Genomic DNA, 17,040 nt, shown 5'->3' with positions numbered 1-17,040 from the left:
ATAGAGTTGTGTTTATTCATTTATGAAATGAGCTTTAAGTATCTCTACAGCCTTGCTCCACAGCATGTGGGATAATTCCACTCTTCTCTCCTTGACTCACACTTTAGAAAAAAGCTCACACTTTACTGTTTTCGCTTGCTGATTTGCATTGCGGGCATCTATCTGGACCAATACCTCTAGCTAAGACCTTCACCCCAGTCAACAAGGCCCTCAAAGTACCTTCCATAAAAGACCTTCATCTTAAGAGGCCATTGTGGGCACCAGATGTTCTTTACAATTGTCACCCATCTTGCCTGCATCCATTGCCTGCCCCATTGATTGTTTAGGCGGGATAATCAGTCCTGTGAGACCATGAGGATGTTGTACACTTCCTTGGTATGTGGTCTATTTAAGGGCCACTACCATGCTTTACAATCAAACTTAGACTCACAGGCCGCTAGGCAGCAATCGTCAAGTCGTTCTAAGACTCTATTTACCAGCAATCTTTCAGTCCCATTGAGATTGAGCTAGGAGGCTAGTTAGTCTGATCCTTTACAAGTATTTCTAATGAAGTCCCAAAACTGACCCAGTCGATGGGAACAATCTTTCTAGCCACCTCCCTCCAAGCAAAGTTTAACAGGATTCTTCTCGCCTTAGAAAGCCAAGGGGACCAGTGAGACATCGAGTTGTGAAAGTATCCAGTTAGCTCTCTCCATTCCAAGGCCTCCGCTGCACTTTTTCACTTCCGAGCCAGCTCACCAGTCATGCTCCCAAGCTTCAAGTTAGACCACTGAGGTACAATAAACTTATGTAGATCAAGCCCTTTCCACTCGCCACCTTGCAAGTACAATTTGACATTGTCCATCATGGCCTTTGTCATAATAGCCCATGCTTGATTTGGATTCGTGATTGCAACCACAAACTTGGCACATTGGGCCTCTGCGTGAGTACTAGGGTTTAAAATTCCAAGACCGCCTTGCCTCACCGGCCTCTCTATGGTCTCCTAGCTTGCACTGTCAAGGTAGCAATTCTTTCTTGTTGTTTTCCCAAAGGAATCTTTTCATCGATTTTAAGAACTCCTTCCAGTTGCATTTGGCTATCTTAAGCAGCAATCCATTAAATGCTAAATATGGTAGCATAAACAAATTGATCACTTTCAATCTGCTCGTGAAAGGGAGGAGCACATACTCCCACCTACACACCTTGATCCTTATCTTATACAACACCCATGAGAATATTTGCTTGTGGGTAATATCCACCTGCAAGGGGGCTCCTAGGTTCCTAAACACCGTCCCTTTGGACACATCTCCCCAGACCACATTGTTGGATTGATCGAGTCCTCTTTTGAAAGGGAGATCAATCTAGATTTTTCAATATTGCACTTTGACCCTAACACCATGGCATTTGTTTACACAATTTCTAGATCCTTTCTGATCGCTTGAGGAAAATCTTTGAGCAAACAAAAGGGGAGAAAGTGGGCAGTCTTGCTTGATTGATATTTTCACCTCAAAAGTCCCCATCATCCTCTCATTAAATAAGAGCTCAGATTGACTACCAACACCCAATGTGCTAACCAACCGACCACCTGCGGACCAAAGCCTAGTGATTTCATGACCTCTTTGATGAAAGATCATGTGATCCTATCATACGCTTTATCTAAATCCAATTGAAGTAATACACACTTTTGCTTAGCGAATGATTCAAACTCGATGCCGACCATTACTGCTAGGATGTTATCAAAGATAGATCTTCCTTTTATAAATCCATGTTGGTGGGGGGCAATGACCTTGTCAAGAAGAGGTGAGAGCCTAAGAGCAACAATTTTGGTTATTCTTTTGTATGCCACTGACATCATAGTTATAGGACATTAGTGCTTCAACTGGGAGCAATAAACTTGTTTAGGGATCGGTTTGATAAGGCCTCTTTTGACGCTCAAGTTGAGAGCTCCTTTGACTAGGGCTTGGTTATCCCTTTGTGTGATTGAAGACTTAATCTCCTCCCATAATTCTTTGAAGAACTCTGTGGTCATGCCATCCCATCCATGAGACTTCTCTTTACCCAAAGCTTGCAATGCATGAGAGCCTCGGAGAACGCCATCTCCAATATGCCGGCGTCTAAGTGTAATATCGATTTTTTTGACACTTCTCAGAAAAGAATCTCTAGCTCCACCCACTTCTCGGGAATGAGCCTCAGGCTGCTCAATAATTTGTTGCAAGAGGTTAAGCTTCATATGAGCCATTTCATTCAGGTCCTTAATCTCCTTTCCTTCCCCATCGGACAACAAGTGGGGACAATGAGTGACAATGCCCTAATTTCTCTTTACTTTGAGGACCCTAAAGAAGTGAGATTGATTAATTGGAGGAAAGTCTCTCTGGATAGAATTTTGGTCTTTTTCACTTCCTCGAGTTGATGTTCAGTCAAATTGCATTTTGCTTCAAGCCATATTTTGTTCTCGGCTTCAGAAGCGGACCCTTCTTGTTTTTTGGTAGGTAATAGCTCTACTTTGTCTGCGAGTTGCTTCAATTGCTCCTCATGGTGTTTCTTCCTTCTAGATCCTGCTATCTTGATTTTCACTTCCTCGAGTTGATGTTCAGTCAAATTGCATTTTGCTTCAAGCCATATTTTGTTCTCGGCTTCAGAAGCGGACCCTTCTTGTTTTTTGGTAGGTAATAGCTCTACTTTGTCTGCGAGTTGCTTCAATTGCTCCTCGTGGTGTTTCTTCCTTCTAGATCCTGCTATCTTGATTGCATTTTGAACATTCTTGGTGAAGATATCCCAAGCCTTAGGGCTTACCAGATTCACATCTTTACAAAGATTTCTAATAGCCTTTATGACTAGGCTTCTAAAGAGAGGGTCTTTAAAGAGATGTGCCCCTGTTGTCAGTAACTTCTTCGATCCTTGAGGGCAGTGATCTTCTTCTTTGGTTTTTTGGAACTTCATGCCTAGCAGTAGGTGACTGGATAGGCATTGTGAAGCTACCACCTTTATATTAAGCAATGACGACAGCCAAACGGGTTGATGGGAGCAATAGAATCTATACAATTGAGATATTGTTCCAGCATATTGTAGGTTGGTATATGTGAATCCTAGCATGCTGTGCCACGGACCACCTCCCACAAGTTGATTAATTCATTTCTCACACAACCGTTGGTGCAGCCAAAATGTGTCGACCCTAGTAGAAGGCACAGGCAGTGATGTGTATGCTTACAGGTGCAGACATGGGTGATAAAGCAGATACGAAGGCCCATTACGAGCAAGGAGATCGAGTAAGTGCATGTTTTATGTGGTTATGAAGACCTAAGCGTAGAGATTTCATGCTTGAAGAGAAGGTTTTGAGATGGGAAAAGGCTCTTAGGACATGCAATGCAACTTGGGTAGAGGAAGACATGTGGTCAGAGGAAGAAAGGAAAGTGTGTGAGAGACTTCACACTTGTGCATGAGGGAGACCGAAAGGTCTCATTCTGTAAAATTTTTGCAAAACTGGTTTTTGGTAAAAACTAGTCGCAAGGGGAGAAGGAAAAGGGCGTTTTGAGCATTTGTGTGTTTGACGCACATAGGCAAATTCTGCACCGATTAGTAGATATTTAACTTTTCGTGATCTGCTGTGTTAAGGAGGGCGACAGACAGGAACAGAGAAGGAGGGAGCTTTGATGGTTGTATGCTCCACCATAACCCATCAATAGAAGAAGAAGCAAGCTCTGTTTGTGTTTCTTTTGGTGTTGTTCCCCCTTCCCTCTCTTCTCTTTTGCTTTGTTGCACGGTGTTCCCGGGTGTGTGTAGGCAGGTGTGCCCCCCGAGAGAGAGAGAGAGAGAGAGAGAGAGAGAGAGAGAGAGAGAGAGAGAGAGAGAGAGAGAGAGAGAGAGAGAGAGAGAGAGAGGTGATTGTGTGCAAGAGAAACAAGAAATTGACGTGTTTATGGATATGAGGTAGATTGTGATCCGTGCGAGTGTGTGCACATTGATTTGGGTGTACTTGCAAGTTCGTTTGAGAAAAGTGTGTGTTTGTGTGTAAGTTCTGTGTGGATAGGGGTGCAACGGAATCCCTGGGCTATAGAGAGGCAAACATTGTGTGTGATGGGTTTGTTCCCCCTTCCCCCTTTCCATCAGTGGTGCCGCCATTGAGGAGCTATCTGATGCTCCTTGGTAGAAGCTGAAAGCAGAGTTTGAAGTCGCCAAACGATTGGCAAATGGTCAAAGTAAAGAGTGTAGTTGTGAATTGATCGAGATGGCAAAGCAAATCATTGGTCCCATTTTCACAGATATTGAAGATCCAGAGGATTGGGCAGCAGATTTTGAATTGTGGATGATGTCAATGCGTAGATTGACAGATGCGGAAAAGCTACAGGTGGTACTGTTATTGTTGCGAGACAAGCAAAGACATGGTTCAATGGTTTAGGTGATGGTGATCGAAGTTCATGGCGAGAGCTACGAATGTAGTTTCTGAAGCAATTTAGGAACAGAGAAGGAGGGAACTTTGATGGTTGTATGCTCCACCATAATCCATCAATTGAAAAAGAAGCAAGCTCTGGTTGTGTTTCCTTTGGTGTTGTTCCCCCTTCCCTCTCTTCTCTTCTGCTCTGTTGCGCGGTGTTTCCGGGTGTGTGTAGGCAGGTGTGCCTCCCGAGGGTGTGATGTGCAAAGAGAGAGAGAGAGAGAGAGAGAGAGAGAGAGAGAGAGAGAGAGAGAGAGAGAGAGAGAGAGAGAGAGAGAGAGAGAGAGAGAGAGAGAGAGAGAGAGGTGATTGTGTGCAAGGGAAACAAGAAATTGATGTGTTTATGGGTGTGAGGTAGAGTTGTGATCCATGCGAGTGTGTGCGCATTGATTTGGGTGTACTTACAAGCTCGTTTGAGAAAAGTGTGTGTCTGTGTGTAAGATTCTGTGTGGCTAGGGGTGCAGCAGAATCCCTGGGCTATAGAGAGGAAAACATTGTGTGTGCTGGGTTTGTTCCCCCTTCCCCCTTTCCACCATCACCATCTGCAACTCTCTACACCCGCAAACATGCTCGAGGAGCCTATTCTATCCTTTCTCTTCTCCACCATGTTGAAGTCTCCCATCAAAATCCATTCCCCTTCCATGTGCACGCCTTTCAGGTGATCTCAAAGCTTTGCTCTTTCCTTTGCCATGTAGGGACCGTATATGTGGACAATGGTGATATGTTGGTCCCTCCACTTGATCTTTACACCCAAGGCTCTCCCAAAGGGATGATTGAGCACCACCTTGGGTTCAAGGTCTCTATCCACAAGAGTCATTACACCATTGTAACCATCACTACCCTCTCCATAAAATACAAGCTTCTTCCCCACTGCTTGTTTTATTTTACTTACAGCATCAAGGGGATGTTATTGGATAGCCCAACACTTAACTTCCTTTCCTTTTCTAGCTTCCTCCCAGAAGTGGGAGTTCTTCTTTTGGGTCTTGAACCCCTTAACATTCCATGATTGGATAATGAGCTCCTCCATCACTGAGATAGGGGAACAAACTCCTCCACCTCCTAAGACACTCCTATTGAGCTCTCTTTCTGGGTGTCCTCTTCCATTGTCCTTTGCCATTCCCCACGATTACCATGAAGTTTCCCGGTGGATCCAAATCAAGGGCTTTCTTTTCTTGTAACACTGCAAAGGGATTGTGAAGTGGGACGATAAAAGTCGCTCCTTTTGGCTACATAGGGGGTGGGGTGGCGCTTCTCTCTTTCCAAGATTTTGTAGTCTCAACTGACCTGGAGTCCCTTGCCACTACCTTCACCCTTTTGTCCCTCTTCAAGCCTAGGATTTGCATCACCAACATAGTTGTCACTATCGTGAACTTAGGTGGAGAGGTATTTTCATTGCTTGGTCCTTTAGGGATTTGCAGAGGTATGCACTGCTTCTCCACAGCCTTCTCCTATTGTTTGGTTACTTCTTTGTCAAAGATCAAAGCCACTTTTTCTTCTCCTTCTCTTGACTCTTTGAAATTCTTTACCTACTTCTCACTCAATTCTACAATTGCTTCCATCCTAGAGTCTTGCATTGTCGGGTCGGTATTTAATTTAGCCTTCATGAGGAAATCCTTGGCATAGTGCCCAAATTTGCTACACTTAAAGCATGCCCCAAAGTAGGTCCCAAAGTTGAGTGGGATCGTGACAAGCCCTGATCCAACATTGATGACCATGTTCTTAGGTGGTGTCTTAGAAACATTCCAGCCTATGCACACCCAATTAGAAGCCCTGCCCAGTCCTCTCTTGTTAGGAACAAACAAGGGGGTGCCTAGTTGACTTGCGATCATCGTGATATTATCCCACAGCCATCTTGGAAGCCCCACAAACTTGACCCAAACAGGATGTATCCCCTGTAGTGATTCTATCAAATCAAACATGGGCTCCCATGGTACAACACAGACCATTGTCTTGTTAAAAAAGGTGGCCTTTATCCAAGATCTTCGTAATGTCTGAGTCATCCTTGAATCTGATTGAGAAGAAGCCCTTAGCGAGGTATGCAGTACTTTCAATTGCTCCTCCATACCCTAGGATTTGAGGTCCATGAATCCATTGTATCAGTTCGTATCTATTTGAGACTCTCCCACTGAAGCCAAACACTAGCGTAAGCTTTGCTTGCATGGCCAGCTGCCTTTTACAAGCACTGGTGGAATCGCCATCGTAATGGCCTCCACAACCTCTACCTCCTGCGGGAGAGACTTATTCAAAGCACTATAAGCTCGATCCGCCATCCCATCTTCTAGCATCCCCTCGCCTTTTGTCTGTGAGCTAGATCTTTTGTTATTACCAGGGCCAGTCTCCATTTTTCTGTTGACTTCTTTCAGTTCGTGTTCAAGCCTGGACTTAGTATTATTTAGTTTCTCATGGTCTTCATTGCTAGATCCCTCAACACTTGTGGCTTTGTTGCATACTATAGGATTAGGACCCTTCAGAATGCTTGCACAAGAGATGCCTGGTCTGAGAGCACCATAATCGGTAGCTAACTTGTTGGTCTTTGTACAATGTTTCCTTGAGGCTCCCCAGTCTTGAGTATCTTTACCTCAAAATTGTACCCTTTGGTGTTGAGGTCAACCATATCACCTTTTTTTGGGGGAGTCGTCTCAATCAAGCATCTTCATTATCCACCTAGATCGGTCCCTTAGTCAGTGTTTCATCTCTCAAACTGACATCATTTGATGCACTTGGTGTTTGCTCCACCCCTTCATCCATTGGCATGAAGCCTTCATGTATCGGCAACTTTCTTGTCGCAAGAACCTCCGAGAATTTTCGGATGTCCTCCTCTATTGTATCATCATGGAATCCATATTAGTAGCCACCATGGAGAAGCTAAGAGGGGGGGTGGGGGGGAGGTAGATAGGACCGACCCATGGCGGGCATGAGATCTAGAAGAGACACACAAAAAATAGCACCAGCACTGAAGATAAGAAAGGGAGATAGGGTCGCCGAAGATAAAATAACATAGCATCGAATAAAGGAAAAACTACTAGGTAGAACCGAAGATGAACGTGCCGATTACACTACAAGAGGGCGAGCAAGCAACTGGCTCTACACGGCATACGAGGCTCTGTAAGAAGACCCCATCTCCTGCCAAAAATGCCGAGGGGGAAGCATAGCACCTAATATAAGTCAAAACAAAGAGCACTTATTATCATATAAGAAGCGCGCATAAGATGATCTTGGAGCGACACTGGAGATGCAAAGCAGGGCAAGAAAAAGGAAAAGCAACTAGCCTTTGCATGTGAGGTGAAGCAAAAGAAGAAGACGTGCTATTTCACCAGGCCTAAACTCCCCTCCTTGGGACTTTCACACAGTGGCATAGATGTTGGTGAGTTCAGAAGGAAGTATAACGACACCTCTGCATGTGGCGGAGGACCATCAACCTGCAACGGCCACCAGATCTGTGTGTAGAATCATTGGATAGCTACTCCTACCTGCTCAGAGAAACACTCATTGCCTGTGCGTTTTGCTCACAACAACTCTCATCACCTGCACTAGGTTTGGAGAGTAGATTCTCTGGGGCCAAACATCTTATGTGTGTATGTATGGAAGGTGTTGAGAATTGAAAGGTTTAGTAATGTTAAGGTCCCTAATCTTACACAGCTTTTTGTAAAATGAAGTGAATAGATTTTTGTGTGCACCACATTTTAAATTCCATGATTCATATCAAAAAATGCTTGCTTTCCATGCTTTTGGTATTTTATTTAGTGAAAAGAACAGTCGTTTCCTATCTACTAGGTTCAAGGAAGTCATAACTCATGTTGCGGGAAAAAAATCTAGTTTCTGACCGGCTTTTTTTAAAACAATTTTTTTTTTTGGTCTCCTAACCTAGGATAAGTTTTTATAAATACCAAATACGTGCAAAGTGACCATATTGCTTTAAAACGACAAAAAGTGCTTTTTACAAGATTCCTTTTTCATGAAAAGCAATGTCATGATGTTCTCTAAGCATGGTGTGGTGAATTTATTTAAGAAGAGACATTAAAATTACACTAGGGTGTCACAAATTGGAAGGGTAGAGACTGAGGCTAAGAATAACAATAAACCAAATCAAGCAAAGGCTTGCTTTTAAGCTAAAATAAGGGGTTTCTCTAGAATCACTCTCCAACTTTCTCCAAAAAGCAAGGCATCCCCTCTTCTTCTCTGTCTTGTGCTATGTACATGAAGGCCTCACAAGGCCACACACCCACACACACAACATATGGATATGATCCATGTGTAGTTCAATTGCTCTCTCACTCTATCATCATCTTCTTTGTGCTCACAGTCCATTGGTCGAGTGCTCTCAATTTCTTGCTACCCTTTTAGCAAGCAAGAAGCAAATGCTTTCTCCTTTCATGGTGATAGCGTTCTTCATTTGTTGGGGTTGTGGATTTTGTCTCACCTCACACCCATAAGAAATCCCCCTAGTCTAGAATTCATGTGGAGCATGTGTGTGCCTTTATGTAGGCAAGACGTGTGTAGAAGAAAGTACCTTGTGTGTGTGTGTGTGTGTGTGTGTGTGTGTGTGTGTGCATAATGTGCAACATGCAAGGACCATGTAACTAGTTGGCATATAAGCAAATCTTTGTTATCTCTTTTGTATGCAATGATCAACCTACTTTGCATCTACTACATTGTGAAATTATCTCTCTCTCTCTCTCTCTCTCTCTCTCTCTCTCTCTCTCTCTCTCTCTCTCTCTACACTAACCTCTCCAAGCATGCCATTGCCATAAATGGCACACTAATTTATCCTCCTTAACTCTACAGCTGGTATCAGAGCATATGCACACAACTCACCTTCATTCAATGTGCCATAGATAAAGATGATCAAGTGGCGGTGATTCTAAAAGCACTCCCAAGATGAAGTGTATGGACAAACTATAATTGTACTCTAAGTAGAAGGATCCCACACCCTCTCTTAAACTCTTTACAATATTTTGAGAAGAAGATAAAAGGCACCAATCGTAGCAAAAATGGAGGAGCTTCAAATAAAGGTATATTCAAACAGATCCTCAAGTGTACACATTGTGGTAGGGACAACCACCTCTTTAAAGATTTTTTTTTTTATTAACCCTTGTAAGAATTGTGGACAAACCAACCACTCTACAAAATATTGCTGATATCCAACCAACCCACCAAAAACTTCAAGCAACAACAATCACTACAAAGACAAGTGAAAAGGAAAAATCAACATGGCTTCTTGTGACGATTCTGATAAGTCCAAGGAAGTTGATGATAAGATAAAGAACTAAGGTCACCTTGGGGTTGTCTTCACCGACAACATATTATGAAAGCACTCAGTTTGTATATTCTCGATTCCCTCATTTATGTTGTAGGGGAGGATTTGTGTAATCCCACATCACCTTACAATTAGAACAATCACACTCTACTCCCATCATAATGTAAGAATTGATGTGTTCCCTTTCTTTTGAGAACATTTTAATGAATACCCTTCATTAATCATTGGTTACCGCTCAATATCCATCACCACCACATTACTCTCTATAAAATATTTGGATGATGGTTCAAGATCATTTTGGGTTTTTTTTCTATGTGCGATAGCATGAAAAGGTGGTGCAAAAAGTAGTGTCCTTGACACTTCTTGTGAGGCACTTATGGATGGCTCTTTAGCACACTTTACGGATGTTCTTGTGAGACTACATTTTCTATTTATTTATTTGAAATGTTGGCTCCAACCACTTTAACAATTTCTTGAAATGTCTATCCGTATGCCTTTCATGCATGTTGCTATAGAGGAGCACCTCCCTCCCTCTCTCTCCCTCCCCCCTCTCTCTCTCTCTCTCTCTCTCTCTCTCTCTCTCTACTTGCATGTTGTTCAACAATCTACCTCCATCTCTCCTTCTCTTGAAGCAAACAAGCATGGCTTGTACAACCATCTACCTCAATGTCTACATGTCTTGATGTAAGCTATTTCAAGTAGAGATTACAGTTGATAGGTTTGGCTTGTGCCTTGAGAAACATGGTTGGAGAGTATTCGCAACAGGGTATTGGTGTGGCTCAGATGTGGCACTAGGAAATTCAACAACAATATTGCCACCAAGAGACCACCTTTTATGTAGCCATGGGTCGGGCTTGTCAGACCCGCTAGTAGTGTATTATGTTATTGGCCCGGCTTGTCGGTCAGGTAGTAATGGTTAAGAGTAATCATCGATGAGAGGCACACTCTAAAACTGGAACCTATAATGTTTGGGTAAGATTGGCTAAGTGTGGGCGCCAAAATGTGAATAGACAAGCCCACATAAAAGTCAATCTAAACCTAAAATACCTCATTCTCTCATTTGTGCAATGCAAGAAGAGTGCTCTTGCTCCATCTCCTTCTCCGTCTCCTTTGTGTACTAGTGTGTGTGTGTGCTTGAGAGAGAGAGAGAGATAGAGAGAGAGAGCATTGCGACAGCACAACGGCAGTGAGGCAGTTGAGAGCGGCGTAGCGGCGTCTCCCTCTTCTTCATGACAAGGAATCCTCCACGACAGCAAGCGTAGAGCTATGAGTGACACATCGTTTTCATCATTGGGCTTACTAGTTTAGGCTAGTTGCGTGCTTGGAGCCATCTGTGGCTCACACACATTGTTAGACAAGTCACTTGCATCGATACGTGCAGAAGAAGCCCATAAGCAACAGACTTCTTACTACTCTCAATGTGGATGGATGCCCATGAATAGAAGCATCAACAAGTTGGAGAGTAAATTCAGCAGCAACATCTTTGCACGGGTGAGAGAAACATGGACAAGGGGGTTGCGTTGCAGCAACAGTCTTGGCAGGTCCTTCAGCTTGGATTGTAGTCACATTTGTGGAAGCAGAAATTAGACACCAACAGCATCCTCCAAGTGATTGCCACATTGGATGGCATCCCATAATTATAGACAATGGTTTTGGGTACCATCAGCAAGATTCAAATCCAATGGAATGGTCTCACTCATCTTAGGATCATGTCAAGGACAATCCAAGAAATGATGGGTTGTCCCCTCATGGCCGCACTAAGTACTCAACCACAATTCACCAGGAAGCCACCTTGTGGGGTGCATTATGTAATATTGTAAATGTATAACATGAGTTTGAGAGGAGGGGTTTTAAAATGCAAAAAATTTAGGTAGTTTAACAGAGATACATTGAAATAAGGGGTTTCTATATTCAATTTTGGAGAAAATTCCTAAAATAAGGGGTCATTTTATTCATTCAGACATGTTAAAAGAGGGGGTTTCTAAATACCCCATGAACGCAGGTTGTATAGGGGGTACTAAATGGTGAATCCCCCGAGGAAGCCACACAGAGGATGCGATAGTATTGGGACATGATGAAATGAGGGAGTTGTCAAAGGAAAAGAGAATGTGATGCATCATGCTTGTCAATGCTTGAAGATATGAGTACATTTTGCAAAACAATGGTGCTTTTCTAGCAAGAAGCAAGAAGCTAGGATTGGGATCGGGATCATTTCCCCAAGCCCAAGCCCAAGCCCAGGCCTCAATCCTCAGTCTTATGATATATACTAGACTCACTCTTATATATATACCCTACCCCCACAAGAAGGGATGAGGGCATGTGGGACAAGTTCCTCAAGTCCTCCACCATCCCCTTCACACTCACCCTTTGAACTTACTAATTCTAGTCCTCTCCCCACCTAGGAAAAGACTAGTTTTAGGATTCCAAGGGCTGTACATAACCAAATTGAGGGTTGTAAAGCACGACATGTCCCTCTAGCAAAGATGATTTTTTTGAGCTATCACAAGCCATATTCTATGGCTCGGTTAAAAAAAGGGAGCAAAAGTACAAAAAAAAGGGTTGTAAATACCTAAAAAACTAGGTGAGCGGCCTTGATAGGCACTCACCAACACCTCTAGAGTGTCGAGGTCACATGTACCTACGCTCTCATCATGTGCTAGAGGACGAGCACATTGAGAGTGTCTCCGTTTACGCGGGCACTCATTATTCCTCTACCTTAGGCTCTAGGCCCTCAATGGGAACCCAAGGTAGTACCACTCAGGACACGCACATTGCGTCCAGTGACTCTTCCTCTGACTAAGACGTCATGGAGGGTTACCCAATGCCTAATCTTGATAGCTCAAGCCAAGACATGCATGTCATGGGCCCACGGTTTGGGCCAAGCGTGCTTAGCCGCTTGAAGGAAACCTTTAGTAGAGCCACTCGCTTCGAACATGGAGCTAACGTTGTAAATGAGGGGGTGGGGAAGTAAATTCTCCATTCATGACCAACGTAGACCCTATTCCCTTAGAGAGTGTGCACGTGAATGCTCCAGTCACTACACCCCCTCACTCTTCAGAGCTATCTTCCTTTGAGGTTATATTACCTGATGCCATAAAGCCTTGTCGAAGTACAAGAAGTTGAGCGATATATCATTGCGGATAGGGAAAAGGAAATCGAGAGCTTACGCAAGGCGGAGCAATGAAGAGAGTTAAAAGCAAAAGCCCCTATATCAATATCCTTGCTAGGAGAGCAATCAAGTGCTCCTGAATTAGCGACCACTAAGGGTCAACCCATAGATAGCTACATTGCATCTAGTTCAAAGGACACCCCTAGCACCTCAATCCTGGATGACCATGAGAACTGGGAGTAAAAACGAAAACTCTAACTGACCTATACACAGGTCACACCTATCACGTGGGTTGGTTAGATGTCCTACAATCCACAACGGGTGCTACTAGTGTGGAGGATGAACAACAAAGAGTTTGTGAGGTCATCCATAGGGTTATTGAGCTAGAGAGATAGAACAAGGAGATCCACAGGCCTTCAACGGGTCTCATGAGATTCTTGGATACAGGGAAGGCTAAACAACCAACCTTATTGCAAATGGAGACTCCCTCGATGAGTCCGATGGATCCTCCATATGTTGTTTTCTAGGGGTCTCAATGCAAAATGAGCCCACAAGTGATAGCTTTACCTTTCCAAGTCTAGCTCATCTTTCCCTTGATGACACCACAGCTCCCATGCCTACCCCAATAATGGGCATGCCAAGAAACACGCCATGGACCTCGTTTGTTAGTAAAACACCACTACATGGTAGCTCAATGCCTGCAACAATACCTACAAGTGTGTACCAATCATATACACCTATGGGTTCTGACTCCTCGTACTCATGTAGTTCATACCCCTCCCATTGTTTTAACAACCTATGCTCCACAACCACAACACCCAAGCTCTTATTTCCATGGGACCATACCGGCTAGAATTAGCATGTCACATCCAATGTCTGCTATGCCTAGGGCCACACATATGAACTTTGGGACACCACATGACACAACACCATACCAAACTTGGAACCCAAGGGCTTCCTATGCGCCAAGCCCAATGCCAATACCTACTCCACATGTAGTCTCTGGAGCGCCTTCACCCACGGTGCCTGATCACTTAGGTGACTTGGCAACATTTGCTCAAGCTATCAATCGATCTATTGCTGAGAATATGCGTAACACGCCTGATAGAGAGCCTAAAAGTAAGCCAGTACAAATAGCCAAGCTCACCCAAAAATTTAGTGGAGACGGGGATGTGAGAAAGCATATCGAAGTGTTTGAACAAATATGCAATTCTCTAGAAGAACACAATGACCTGCATAAGAGTAATGCTTTAAGCCTAGCCTTAAGTGGGAAGGCTAGGGATTGGTATAGAACCCTAAGGGTGGAGGAAAAAACAATTTACCCTACTCTTAAGATATTGTTCTTCAAAGAATACATACGAGAGGGAGTGCTTTGGGGTGTAGTCTCTCAACTCCAGAAAGCCCAACGAGAGGAAGGAGAGTCGGTGAGAGACTTTATTAGTCGCTTGAAGCATTTGAATTCTCGTTGTAATCCAAATGAACACTTCAATAATAATCAATTGTTTTATAGATTCATTAGGGGATTACGACATGAGGATATCTACAATGGCCTAGTCATTAGAGGTATCACCACTTGGGAAGCAGTCACCACCAATGCGATCCAATTGGAGGATAATTTAATGATTCAAGGAGAAAGAGTGACTGTTGAGACTAAATCTATTAGCTCGCAAGCATCGGGGCATCAGCCAATGAACCTAAGGCCTATTGCTAAGCAGCCAAAGATATCTAAGATGACTTTAGCAGATCTCACTAAGGCCATTCAAGAGAGTCTTAGAGACAATCATGCTCCACAAAACAATCATATGTATCCAAGAAGGGAGCAACAATGGTGCTCAGTATGCTATGGTCCGCATAGTACCATTGAATGCCCTACTTTTAGCATATAATTTTCAATGGGAATTGCAATGCATATGGGAAGTAAGGTCATTAAGCTAAGGATTGCATAGTATTTAAGTGCGTGATGGCCAATAGACCAACCTTAGCATGGACAGACACACCTCAAGTTCCTGCATTGATGTTGGCTCCACCTTTGGAACAAACGTCACAACACATGGTCCCTAGGGCCCAAAATGCTGTTCAAACAACACCCTTACCACCTCCAATGCTAGGACCACAACCACCACCTCCGAGAATCACTTTTGTGAATCAAGTGGGTTGTGAGTCATCTATTGCTTGTTTGGAAGGCTGTGAGGAAGATATAGACCCTAATCTTGCCTATGGGATGGATCCTCTTGAAGAAAGTCCACAATGAGTGAAAGCATGTATAGGTGGCCTGGAAAGTAATGTCAAGGACATTGCTTTTTTGTGCTTAAAAGTGCTTCAAATCTCACTCTCCTAAGGTACGTCAATTAAGTCTCCTAACGTACCACAGTTAATGAGACTAAATGTAATTTATTGTTGAACGCTGGATTATTGTCCGCCTCTTCTTCCCCGCTACAACCTTTCTGAGATTTCTCTCTCCTTTGAGTTTTCTTTGTCTCTCAGATCTCTCTTGGAGCTCTATCTAGCTCCTCTCTGTCTCTCTCTCACAAAGCTCTTGTTGAGCTTTCTGTATCGCTCAGCCCCCTCCCCCCCCCCCCTCTCTCTCTCTCTCTCTAAGCATGGCTCCTCTTGTGTCTGAGCTCGCGCTCATCTCTCTCTCTCTCTCTCTCTCTCTCTCTCTCTCTCTCTCTCTCTCTCTCTCACGAGCTCTATCTCTATAGGTTCCTCTTCTACTTGAGGTATGTAAACACTTATTATGCTTTGTTAGTATCTTGCTAATTAGTGCAAGAAGTGCCATGTATTAATTAAAAGTATAGCATGTAGTTATGATTTGTATTGCATTTTTTGTAGAGCAATCCTTTGAAAGTACTGCAACAATGGAGCACCGTGAAGAACTGTTTATCAGCTCATCGTCATTGAGTAGAGAAGCTCAACTAAGAAAATTAATGAGGGAATATTGGGCTGCTCATAAACGAAAGCAACGTAAGGAAACGGTCAACTTTGTGACGGAAAGCAATACGGGGGAGATGGATGAAAGAAAGAAACGAAGGATATGTCAATCTATGGTACAACACTTTGATACATTAACCGTGGGAAGATGCAAGTGGTAGGAAGGAAAACTTTGATGAACTTCTTCAACATCCTTTCTTTCTTACTATGCAGAGTAAATCCAAAGAGTTGAAAGTAATTATGTTGAGAAACATCCGCAACACTTTGAATCATGTGAAGGTCCCAAGATCTTCACACGAGTTTTTGTGACGAAATCAGCAATGATGATGTTGGTGAATTGTGGAAGCAAGGAGCAAAACACTGACATGAGCATACCGCAAGCTGCCAAGCTTATGGGGATCCACAAAAGAAAGTTATATTCAGCCAAACATCACTTAATAGTGTCAAGTGAATCCGATGGTTCGTTCCCTGCATCTGCGTGTCATAGAGATGATGCACGGAGAACTCACATCACTCAAACTGTTAAAGACATAGTCTTTCAATTTTGGACGGATGAGACGAGGGTGTCCCCCAACAAGAAAGATGTTTGCAGTAAGAGACTAGCTAGATGTTCATATGTAAAGCATCCAATCCACCTTCTTGAGGAGCCTCAGGTAATTGATATATTTTTTTAGCACTTTTTATTGGTGCTACAACTCATATTTCTGCTACAACATTATGTTTATATACCACTTTTTATTGGTGCTACAACTCATTACTGCCACAACATTATGTTTCTATACTTCTTTTTATTAGTGCTACAGCTTGTTTTGGTGTTTTGCACCACTTTCTAGTGGTGCTGCAACATTAAAAAGTGGTGAAACATTACTATACTGGTCTCTAATTGTATCTGAACCACTTCTAAAATTTGATCAATAGTTCTAAATGTTTTTGAAGCACTTTTACTTGTGTTTCCACACCACTTTTTAGTGTGTTTGAACCAGTTTTTAATGTTTTGCAGTAGGTTTTAATGTTTAAGATATAGTTTTTACTAGAGATGCACCAACGCTTCACCGTAAACCCTACAAGTGGTGTTCACCCTCTAAAAAGTCTTGTTTACCCAATGCTAACAGACGTGTTTTACAAACTCGTAGGGGTGTTACAGGTGCAAACGTTTTTGGTGGTGCAACTCGCTTTTTCCAAGTGATGTAGCAGCTTTTAGTCATGGTGCAACAATTATAGTAGTTCCATAGACTTTTTATTGCTGCTGCACGATTGGTGCCCACCACCTTATGATGGTAACCAAAACCATATTAGTGGAGTTTGAACACATTTTGTTAGTAAACACTTACA

The sequence above is a fragment of the Adiantum capillus-veneris genome, chromosome 14, assembly GCF_014529385.1.
Source record: "Adiantum capillus-veneris isolate H3 chromosome 14, ASM1452938v2, whole genome shotgun sequence".
Lineage (NCBI taxonomy): Eukaryota > Viridiplantae > Streptophyta > Polypodiopsida > Polypodiales > Pteridaceae > Adiantum > Adiantum capillus-veneris.
This window is presented reverse-complemented; position numbering follows the sequence as displayed.